Source organism: Phocoena sinus, chromosome 13 (assembly GCF_008692025.1).
Source record: "Phocoena sinus isolate mPhoSin1 chromosome 13, mPhoSin1.pri, whole genome shotgun sequence".
Taxonomy (NCBI): Eukaryota; Metazoa; Chordata; class Mammalia; order Artiodactyla; family Phocoenidae; genus Phocoena; species Phocoena sinus.
Window position 1 is genome coordinate 28649284 of NC_045775.1, and position 13039 is coordinate 28662322.

The following is a 13039-nucleotide window of genomic DNA, read 5'->3' on the forward strand; positions in this document are numbered from 1 at the left end:
GTACAAGATTCAGTTGGGTGTGGTGGAACTTCTCTTTTTTGTCCCTTCCTTCATCCTACTGCCTGGAATATGGCTATCCTGGCCAACATTCTAGATTGGATTAGAGTCTGGGATCCTGAAGAGCAAATCTCTGGGTGGCCTCCCTGTGGACTTTTACATGACCAATAAAAAGCTTATTTTTTTAAAGTCACAATTATTTTTGTTCTCTTACTTGCAATTAAGGTCAATCCTAACTGATACAGACATCCTAGATAAATCCTATTTCTATTTTTTCTCACTTTTAATACATTTTCATCCTTTTTACCACACTCTATAAGAATCACATGAGGTGGGGGACAGAAATGGAGTGATGTGGGTCAAAGAGCACAAATTTTCAGTTGTAAGAAGAATAAGTTCTGAGGATCTAGTGTACAGCATGGTAACTATAGTTAATAATACCGTATTGTATACTTGAAACTTGCTGAGAATAAATCTTAAGTAGTCATACGCACACAAGAACATAGTAAGGAAAAAAGAGTTACTTATGTAAGGTGATGGACATGTTAATTATCTGGATTTTGATAATCATTCTACAATCATACATATACAATTGTATATGTATATCAAACCATTACATTGTATACTTTCAATATATACAATTGTATTTATCAGTTATTACTTAATAAAGTTAAAGAATCACTTGGATCAATCTTCCAATGCATTATGTAATTTAATTGCTGTATCCTTTCTCCTATTTAATCCCTCTGTTTACTTTTTAATTTCATTATCATGTTTTTTTAATTCCCAAGACTTCAAATTTTCTTTTTCACTGAAGTCTGTTATTTTATTCTCTCACGAGAATACTAAGTATGCTTAAATTTTCTTCTTTTCCTATGTTGAACTTTTTGTCTATGATTATTTCTTAATTTTATTGAATTTATTTCTCTTAGGTTTCCTTACATGCCTGGTAGCTCTTACTGAATGTTCCAATGTTTAAAATATCATCTCAGAAACATTAAAAAACCCAGGCTGTGAAAACATGTTCTGATTTAGGAGTCCTATCTCCAGAGGCTATGCAGTGGGGCACAAGGCAGAACTTGTGGCTGGTTTAGCATTTTGTAAGTGCATGAGAATATTTTGTCTGCCCGGGAAGGGGAGGCTCCGTTCTTCATGGTAAGCATAAGTTATCTGGAAACTTTCTCCATACCAACTCCATAACTCTTATAATCTCTTGTGAGAATGTCTAAATTAGAATGCCCCCACCCCACCCTGAGGCCAAAATTAGGAAAGCATTGGAAAGATTAATGAATGGACATTTGTCGTTTGTTTTGCTTCACCTAGCATCTGAACTCCTATGTTAGACGTTTCCATTCAATGAGTCTTGCTGAGGCAAAGAATGCATCCCTCTGTAAAATCTGAGACTGTAGGGATCTGATTTTCTAGTTATCTGACATAAGCTCTGCCAATCAAAATGCATCTGTGCCAGATCTGACGCTCTAAAAGCAAAAACCTGTGCCCATGCCTGAGTGTCATAGAACAGAAGTGGCTCAACGGCAAATCATTGTGATTTCACCTGAATGAAGGATGAGAAATTCCATAAGACCACATCTGTGGCTTGGATTTGGTTGTTGCTCCTGGCAGCCCAGCCTTCAGTCTAATTCTCCAGTCTTCCTGCAGTTCTTGAGCCAACCAAGCCCTTATCTGCTTCACCCAGAGTAGGCATTTTTTGCTTACAGTTAAGAACCTGATTAATACAACTGGCATGACTATGTCACAGCCCTTTAATAACCAAGCAAACCTCATATGGCCTCCCTCTCTAAAACCTACTACCTCTGGGGAAATAAAAAAAGTAGTTTGGAAAGCACCTCTCCTTCCCCAGTAGCACTTTTCATCAATCTTTCATTTTATCATCAGCCTGATATCACATGTTCTATTTCTTAAAAAAAACAAAAAATGCATCACTGTTCTGGTTTTTTGATGGTTCTTGCCCAGCTTTCTAAATTCCTTTCTATCCCATTTTCTTTTCTGTATGTTTCAGTGAGATTTGAGCTGGTAGGAAAAGTAAATCATGTATTTAGGAAACCATATTGAACTGAAAGTTTATTTCCTACATTTTCTTCTTCATTTTTAAGATAATGATTGCTATATGTGTATTTTAAATATACATATGTATGTTTATATGTCTGTGTGTGTGTTTGTGTGATCTATAGGTCATTTGAAGAGTTTCTAACTTAATGATGATGTTAGCAAACAAGCAGGGTCCTCAGTAACACATCTTATCGCACACATCTGCAAACCTTTATCATCTTTATGGATGTAGTCAGGTTGCTTTCTACTTGTATTCATTGTCAATCATCAAAGCAAACATTCCATCTCAATTTATGCCACAAAGCTCCTCATCTGCTTTCAACTGAAATAATCTACAATGTGTTTATTCTCTCTTTGTTTGTGGGTTCGCCTAAATACCTATTTGAGATGAAATCATGAAGTTTATTATGGTGTATGTTTACTATAGTAAAATTGATTTTCCCTGATTATCAGGCCCACCAATAAAATCATTACATAGCTTTATTCAACACTGTGGTCCATTTAATTTGGAATCATGTGCTATGAAAAAGCTTGAATAAAATGAATGAGTTGTAAACTGGACCTACTTTGAATGTAGTTAAGTCCATTTTAAGTGGATTTACTTAAAGCTAGTAAAAAGAATCTATACTTGCTAATGTAAAGTTATCAACACATAGCAGATGCCCAATCATAACTCTTGTGTGATTGATGTTCTCCCTCTCCCGTCCCCCACACACAAAAAAACCCCTCTAATTTACCTTTTTTTTTTTTTTTTTAATGTTCAGTGCTTGTACTGGGTTTTCATAAGATAGGGCACACCTGCATATATTTATAACAGCTGAATTTTCTAGCTGCCTCAACATCACATTCCCTAACGTTGCCCTAAAAGCACTCTCTGTTTCTGTTTCCTTTACCTTTGCTGATTTTCTTCTGGTGAACTAACATTTCTCAGGCACTTCTTTCAATTTATTTTAAACTTCTGACTCTACTCTCTGAATTTTCCTGCTTCTCTTTAAACTCGAGTCAGGCTGTCAACACCACTTACTGAATGCCTGCTGTGAAAAGATACAAAAGGAATCAAGGCAACATTTTCTTTCCTTGAAGAATGTAAAAATCTACGGGTGAGGCAGAACATACATTCCCATTAAAAGTGTCAAAGCATCCTAAAATAGCCTGAAATAAGCATGTATTAATTTAGCATAACCCTTATGTGAATTCTGAAAGAATGCAATCTTATTTAGTACTAAGCAAGATTGATTAAGAAATTCCTTCAGGATCTGAGCTTTGAGTCTCAAGCCTTTAAGACATCATGCCTCCTTTTATAAGAAATATTGTATGACAGCCCTCACTGTCCTGAAATAAAATTAATAGGTGATAAACTCTTCCAATACACATAATTTCAGAGAAATTTATACAATGCCTTATCTGCAACATAAGGGAGGACAGAGCAAAAATAAGTTATAATCAAATATATATTTCAAAATATAAAATCAAGCACATGTACACTAGCAGACAAAATGAGATAGAGTCATTTGCTGGTCCTATATGTGACAACTACAAATGTGTCAGTGACTTGAAAATCAGGAGAGACATGGCTGTGTGAAGAGTGGTTTTCCACAGTGGTGACCAACTCTTGGTCAAATTCCAAAGGAAAATAAATCTTCCCTTGGTTTATATTGTGGGTTACACTCATGTAAAAATTAAGTGTATATTAGAACTGTACAAAAACACTTGTTTCCTCTATGTAAAAGAGTTAAATTCCGGTCTCAAATAATTAGAAACAGGCTTTTCATTTACATGAATTACCAGTGGCTAGTCAAATATGGTGAGGATTAGGGACAATTCTTTATTGTGCAAGACTGTCCTCACCCTGAAGGATGTCTAATATCTTCCTGCTCACTACCCTGTCCAGTCATGTGACAACTCAAAGTTTCTCCTCATATTTGCCAAAGCATCCCCTGGGGATGGCACTACTTCCATTGAGTATAACTAGAAGTAGAAAGAGGACAGATCTTCATTGAGAAATGGGCCAAGCATTTCAGTGCCTTCTTTGTTCCATCCCACTGGTTCTTAAACCTTATTGGTGCCAAAACCATATGGAGAAACTTCTGATTTATCTAGTTAACACACTTAACACACACTTAGGTAGTGCTTACTATGCCTAAACTGTTATAAACACTCTCCAAATGTTATCTCATTGAATCTACTTAACAACCATTTAAGGTAGGCACTATTACTACAGATTATAGATTAGGAAACTGGGGCGGGGGGGCATCAAGAGCTAAGTGATTTACCCAGGTCACACAGCTAAGAAGTATACAAGCCAAGATTCAAATATATTGATGTCTTTGGTTTCAGGGTAACTGGTAAGCACTATGCTATACAGTAGACATAATCCCATCCTTGATGATTTTTATTCAGTAAATCTGGGATAATGACAGAGAAATCTGTCTGTATTTGAATAAGACTTTCACACATAGTGAGAAAGGCACTGAATGGCATTTGGAAACCACAGCACTATACCACTGCTCAATTGGGAGTGACAGGAAAGAGCCTTATCTGGTCAGAGTCAAATCTTTGTGTCAGAGTATAATGAGAAAACAAGGAAGAACAGTAGGTTGAGGACTATTCATGTGGAACCTTGGGAGCCAAGCTAAGGTACATCACTTTTATAAAATGGTCAGTAGGGAGCTATGTATTGTTCAATAGAATGAAATATATTAAAAACACAGCATCGGAAGAAGAGTATAAATAGCATTAATAAGCATAATAATGTTGTAAGTATAACACATTCAGCAACACATAAAGATAATAAATCTGAAGCTGGAGAAAGCACATTAGTTTATACACACTATGTGAAAAAAAGTGACAGTATCATCTAACTAGCTGTTGAATAGCTTTCAATTATGAGCCTTACAAACCAGTTAAATAATTGTGGGTCACAGATGGATAGGCACTGGGAGTTAACTGAAAGTTAGACGGTAACTTTGAGAGCATTAAGCCTGGAGACCACAAACCCAAACACCTATAGGATCAGGCAGACAATGAAGCAGAATAGTTCTAACACAACAGGGAGTAGTGGGGAGGGTGTCAAACTAGAATGTGCATGGAGGACATCAGTCACTCTGTTGTGGGCAATTACTCATATAATTATGCTAATCCGATATTGGCAGATGCTCTCTTTTAAAGAGAGGCAAGATATTCAGATTTTTAATCAAATAATTCACATTTTACCATGTTATGCTCAAAGATATTTTGAAAGTTTTATCAATTAATTTGTTGATATGTGGATAGAGTGTAACTTTTCACCTCTCCTAGATTTTATAATGTAACCAAAATGACTGATAGTGCCTTTAAAAACATAGGGACTTTAAAGTATTGCTGGATGCTCTTTTACTAATTTCTCACCTATGCCAGGTTAAAAAAAAAAAAAAAAAATGGTTGTTCCACCTACGGTGACCCCTGCACTTGTAATGACTGGTAATAAAGTACATGATCTAGGAGTCATAGTTTAGGTCCAGAGCCATGTTTCCCATTTATTAGACACATTACATTCACCAAACCACTTAAGCTTCTGTGCCTACTCTGTAAATTGGAGATTATTTCCTAATCCGTATTTCTCAAGAGGTTGCTATAAAAACCAGATGAAATAAATAATGTATATTAAACCTATTGAACCCTGCACAAAAGCAGTACAGTGAGAATATCATTGAACTAGAAATTAGGGGATCTAGTCAATTAGTAGTGGTTTTCTAAACTTGAACTGAGAAGGATGATCTAGAGCAATGACCTTTAATAGAAATGCCATGTAAGCCACATATGTAGCTTTAAGTTGTCTAGAGTCCACACTGAAAAAGGAACAAATAAAATTAATTTTAATATAATTTATTTAACCCAATGTATCTAAACTATTACCATGTCAACATATAATCAGTATGAAATTATTATTGAGATAGTTTACATATATCTTCACACCAATCTTTAATGTGTATTTTACACTTACAGCATGTTTCAATTTGGATTAGTCACATTTCAAGTGCTTGATGGTCACAGGTGGTAGTGGCTACCGTAGTGGACAGCACAGATCTAGATAGTTGAAGATCACGCCTTCAACTCTCAACGTTGTTACCTGTCTCATTATTAAAAAGCTCATTATGCCTCAGTCTTTCTAAATGGCTTAAGCATAAACCTACATCATGATGAATTAAATAGTCTCTAACATTTTTTTTAATTAGGAGTTTAAAAAGTTTAGCTAAGCCACTCTTCTCTAGTTCCACAGTAAGAGAAGATACTAAGAATTACAGTATATAAACAACATCCTTTGGTATATTTAAAACTGACACAGTCAAAAGTAAAATTTTATTAAACAGAAAACTTATTCAGCCCTTTCATTGTATAGAAGGGGCACACACAATTTCACTCATGTGAGCAACTTGCCCTATTTGTTATCAAATCAACTGAATGCCAGACATATAACTGAATTTTGAAATCATCAATCTGCTCTAGGAGATATCCACCATTACACCTGCACAAATAATTTGTTTGGTGCGGATAAATCTATCAATATGGTGATGAAGAAAGATGCGTGGAAAAACTTTCCAATTTTTTTCAGATATACTGAACTATTGCCTTCCTTTTTGAACATCTTAGGGAATTTCTTATAACATATGGTGAGATCTCATCAGATTCCTTAGATAACAGAACCTTAATCCTAAATGCAGGCAGGTAGTTAGTCATTAATTCAACACTTCAGCTTTCAGCCAGGAAAGTAAGATGGAACTTCCTGATGCCTAGAAGATATGATTCCAGAGATTTCCCCTTGGCCTTCTTTAGGGGAAATTCTTAAATCTATAAGCATTATATCTGAGTTACTAACAATGCTCTAAATTTAACATGTCACACACGGAATGCTGCAGGACCACAGCATTAGCACCAATACAAAGGGCACTATTTACATTTTATTCCACTGAGCCCACTGCCAAGAGGGGCATAGCTGGGTGTTTGCAACTTGGCAGCCTTAATGGGCTGTGTTTCTCCTAAGAATAAACATGTCTCAACTTACAATTAATCAACATAAGTTATTCAGTTTAGCCATCACCTACACATATTTTCTTCTGTAAATTCTCTAAGTACACATTTATAACCACTTGTTTTGCATTTCCTATTTCTCCATCTGAGAGTCCTCTTTCATTATTTAGCAAAGAAGCTCCCACTCATCATCTTCTACAGTTTATTCAAATAATAAAGCATCTTCTTTCTTTTCCCTGCAGATGCTATTTAAAATATAAAAATCAGAAAAAAATAGCTGGAGATAAATTATCCATAAAATGACACTTCTTAGCTAATCACATATTTGCAAATTTTATTATACTGTTTCTATTACAAGTAAATGAAGCAATCTTGTAGAAATTTATTATGTGTGTTCTACCAAAGAAAACATAAACTTCACTTTAATTATCACTATTATTAGCATTATTAAAGTCAATATCATTTAATTATATAAATTACATATGTTTTCTTTGTATATTTACCATAAAGCATGATTCAAAGTTGAGTGTGTGTATAGTCTACCATTAGTCTAAAAAACCATAATTAATTTGAAGTTGAAAACCTCACCCAAAGTTATATAAGAAAACAATAGCAACATTAAGGATTGAGATTGGACCTAAAATTTCCATTAAGAAAGCCTCACTTCATAGAATGTGAAAATTCTTTAATAAAGGCTATGTATGTGTACAAGAGAGTGAGGGAGAAGACACAGAACAAAAAAAATCCCCTACCTCATTCTTTTGCTATAAATCTCCACTTGCCCATGTTGAACTCAGAACTGAGCCCAGTTCTATACTAACATCTCTTTTCCATCATTGTTATTGCTCTTGAGTAAAATATGCTTTACTGCTTTAACTACTACCCAATTCCGGATTTTTTTTTTTGACACAAGGAGGAAAAATTAAATGCATGTTATAAAGAGAAAGGAATCAATCTGAAAAGGTTACATACTATACAATTCCAACTATATGATGTTCTGGAAAAGGCAAAACCATGGAGACATTGAAAAGATCATTGGTTGCCAGGGGTTGAGGGATGGGATTGGATGAATAGACAAAACACAGTGGAATTTTAGGGCAGAGAAATTATTTCTGATGATACCACAATGGCAGACACATGTCATAATACATTTGCCAAAACCCGTGGAATGCACAACACCAAGAGTAAACCCTAATGTAAATAATGGAGTTTGGGTGAAAATGATGTAATGTATGCTCAACAATAGTAACAGATGTAATCTTTTTTTTTTTTTGCATCCCTTCACTTTCAACCTATGTGTGTCCTTAAAGCTAAAGTGAGTCTGACATCACCAAAAGCTGCTTTTTTAGTGAGCTTCTGACTGCAGGATCAGCTTTTACGATGTAGAAAAAAGTTGGGCAATAAGAGTAAAATCAGGTAAAGTCATTTTCTTGCATATTTTTCAGGGAAGAATTTGGGATAAAGAAAGTAGGACATATAGTAGCTGAGCATTAATTCTCTGTTTTAGATGGCTTACACTGACATATAAAAAGCCCATAATAAAGTATTTTTTTAATATTAAATATAGTTTAATTTTAAGGTCTTTCATTTCAGTCAAAAATCCATAAACGTAGATTAGTTTGGACTGTATGACAGAGGAGACAATAAAACGTGTTCTCAAATACATGCCAATACATTTTCTTGAAACAAAACCTCAGCAAATGAGAATTTCCATACTGTGCATGGGAATAACTAAAACCTTTATTAGATATGGTTTCCAATAACAATGTGAGAATTGGAATTATCAATTCAAAGAGCAGTGAAGTTTGAAATTTAAAAAAGCAGACTAGATATTAGGTAGGGGATAAAAGGTAAAGGAAGACAAAAATGTTTAATACTATTCAGTTTTGAAAAAGTTTTGTTCCTTTCAGATTTCTCAGAAGCCTCATATATGTAGTCTCTAAATAAAGAAAATTTTGCATTGTGTGTCATATAATAAAAATAAATTTAAGGATGTACTCCAATTTTATATTATATTTAGACATAAAGATATGAATTATATACATATGCTAGCTTCTAATACACCTTCTTCATCCTCTGGGTTGCATGCTTCCCATTCTGGAAACAACTGGCTTATCCTATCACACATCCTCTCTCTACCCTCTTAATAATAATTAAATGAATTATTCCCGTAAGTATTTAAATATACTCAAGACTCTCTTACCATTTAAGAAATGAGACCAAATTCCTTGATCCAAATATTCCCCTCCAGCTACAATAACTTTTTTTTCTCTCTTGAGTTATCTAATTTCACTGTGTCCGTTTCCTTATCTCTCATCGACCCTTTATTCCAATCTGTTCACCATATCAAAACCACTCTCATCAAATTAACTAATGACTTTCAAATTGTTCAATTCAATGAAAATTTTGATTCAAATAACACTTGATCTCTATGCAGCATTTGATATTCTTAAGAATTCTTCTCTTATTCTTTCAATGGCCTCTTTATTTGGCTTCTAATATATTTCATTCTCCAGGTTTGCCTTCTATCCCTCTGATTACTATGGTTCAGACTTCTTTGCAAATTCATCATTCTCTAACTGAACTGTACACATGGGAGCTCCCTAAGGTCTAGTTCAATGCCTTCCAAATTTATATCTCTAAGACCCCTCCTCTGAGACTAGATACTCATATTAAGCATCCTACCCATCTTTTGCTCTTGGGTATGTTAATAATACCTCAAACTTAACATCACTGAGGCCAAATACAAAACCTTCAGTATAAACTAAAATCTGCTTGTCTTTTAGTGTTCCATAGCTCACTAAATGAGACTATTGGTCATCTGACTGAGCAAGTCTGGAGAGAAGAGTCATCTTTGAATTGTCCCTAAATTTCTCTTGAATTCATTCATTTGCTCCTCTCTATACCCATTCCATATGCTCTAGTCCCACCTAGCCTACTATATAAGCATCTTTACTGATGTCGCACCATTTGCTTGGCCCATGCCACCATGTCTCAGAGATTTTTTACCCTGAAGCTAAAGCAAACCTAATAACTTCAATGTAACCTGATTATATTCCTGCTTAAAATCCTTCAGTGGTTCCCCATCAAACCTAGAATAATGACCAGACTCCTCAGTGAAATCTCTAGTCCCTGTTTGTGCTGGGAAGACAATCTTTCAGCTTCATGCTACATTCTTTGCCCTTAATATTCTGTTTTTTAGTAATCCTGTCCTTTTATTTCCTAGACATCACCATACAACCACCAGGCACAGAGCCTTTTCACATGCTGTTCCCTGTGCCTGGAGTGACAAGCCTTCCTCATTCCAACCCACATATTGCTTTCTGAACTCCAATTCATCCTCTAGACCTTAGCTCAATAATCTCTTTCTTGGAGAAAATTCTTTGATCCCTGAGTCTACAGGAGGTTCCTTGGTTATACACCTTCATGAGATTGTTTCTTTCCTTTAGAAATTTTATCAAAATTTCTTATTATGTATTTGTTTTATGATCATATTTTTAATTGCTGACTTCCTCAGTCTACTGTAAGTTCCAGGAATGCATTTCTGTTTCTACTCACCACTATATCTCCAACGTTCAGCTCATAATAAGGTTCTTATTTGCTTTTAAACTGTAATATGTAAATTTGTAGAACATGAGTAAATGATATGTGAAAGAACACAAGTTGGCGCTACGTAAAATTACATGCCAACACACCATCTTATGCAACACTACATAATGTTTTATTGTTTAGAAACACTTACTAAGTAAAAACAAGTTGAGAAAGGTAAAGGTAAACCTATAACTCATAAAGCTAAAGTTAATAATAGCTTTGGACCAAATAAGCACTTTCCTTTATTCCTAGGAGTGCAGATTACTTCTATTGCACCTATAAACCTAAGTTATAAAAAATTTTTAAATTGCACAAAGACAATGAAAACCTAGCCAACAACAACAAAAAATTGTCTAATTTAAATTCTAGTAGGGATTTAGCTTAACTCGCAGAGTTTTCCTTTACCACTATAAATATGGGAAAGTCATTCTAGCCAGAATTTACCACTGGGTACAGAAAATTTTTTACAAGAGCTATCAAATATATGTTTTGAGTAAGTTTTCTTTCAGGCTCTGTTAGAAAAGAGCCTCCCAAAACAGTGGTGGGCTAAAACTCTTTCTCTTACTTTGGTTTAATTAGAATCTCACAATTGCCCGCCCTCCACACTTCCAGAGGTAACCCTTGCCAAAAGCAGGTGCTCTAAGTTTAGTGTTAAATGTTAAAGATGGACCCTCGAGTCCCTTAGCATTGAATACAGAATAAAAATAAGTGCCACTGGTTAAACAATAATTTGATTGTTAACCAATGAATGATTTGATATATATTTTTTAACATTGTCTGTAGTTTACACAATAATCACTGATAAAGAGTTCAGTGTACAGGTAAGAGATTCTCCAAACATAGGGAACTCTACCTGTGGTCATACAGCAGAAATACAGCCAGATGGATAGATAGAATATGAGTTTAAAATGGATTCAAATGTCAACAGCTAATAAAAATAGACAATATGAATATCAGACTAGAGAAGAAATGAGGATCAACATTGGCGAAGGCCCAAAACAAGCAGATAAAAGAATAGCACTGTGAATCCTAAATGAGGTAGACTCTACAACTGCCCCCCTTCCTAGTGACAGCATTATACAGCCCCACAGGTTGCACTGAGCCTTTAGCATCTGTCTGTGGGCACATCTACTTTCTTGTTCCATTGTCAGTCTGGGCCATTTGACTTGCCTTGGCCAATGAAATATGAGCAGAAGAGACATTTGCCGATTCTAAGCATAGGCTTTACCAACCACTGCCTTCTTTTGCTGGCACTCTTGTTCTTTTCTCTGCCACGAGATGGATAGGTCAAGATTAGAGGCTACTTCTTCAGCCTGGATTTTGGAATGAAGGCAACAGGACCACACTAATCTGTGACCAACATAGCCACAGTAGTCTACAAGCACCATTAATAAGAAATTCACCTCTGCTCTGAATCAGTGAGATTTAGAAATTGTTACTGTAGCCTTACCTAGTAGTGAATGCAAATGATACATTAAGCATCCACCAGTATTACTTTCTGGTGTGTCATCTGGAATCTTCACCACATCAGGATTGGAATCTTAAGAAAGTCAGGTAAGGATGGAAGAGTATTTGCCATGAACAAGATTTTGTGCCAAAGGCCAAAGGAAAGATGACAGTTTTTGCATCGAAGGACTTTAGCTTCTATTAGAGAGAAATTTTATGAGGTCACTAGACTGTAAATGGAGACTGCTCAAAGTAAAGGGGGAAAAAATGCCAGGGGACCTTAAGACTCACTCTTTCCAGAAAGAAATTATCAGAAGATATTTCATAGGAAAATTAGAATTTAATTTGATCTTTGAAGAAGGGTAGGATCGGGCTTCCCTGGTGGCGCAGTGGTTGAGAGTCCGCCTGCCGATGCAGGGGACACGGGTTCGTGCCCCAGTCTGGGAGGACCCCACATGCCGCGGAGCGGCTGGGCCCGTGAGCCATGGCTGCTGAGCCTGCGCGTCCGGAGCCTGTGCTCCGCAACGGGAGAGGCCACAACTGTGAGAGGCCCGCGTACCGCAAAAAAAAAAAAAAAAAAAAAAGAAGGGTAGGATCACCTCCTATAGGTAAATAGGAGGAATATTCACATTTCTATAAGTGTAAGCACATAAGCAGATGTACATTAGGAGGAAAGCATAGGTAAAAATGTGTAGGAGTGAAGCTTTCAAATAAGAGAGGACATTAATACTGGAAAAAAAAGGTCACACCATATTGTGTAGAGCCTTGAATGCCAACCTATAGAGTGCCAACATTGAGTCTTACCAATAAATTCTTATAGACACCTGGAAATGACATCAAAAAGTGATGGTTGTAGCCCCTAGAATACCTCTAGACAGAAGTCTAAATAGAATGGTCAGATTTCACTTTCCTTGTCTAGAGCCACTAC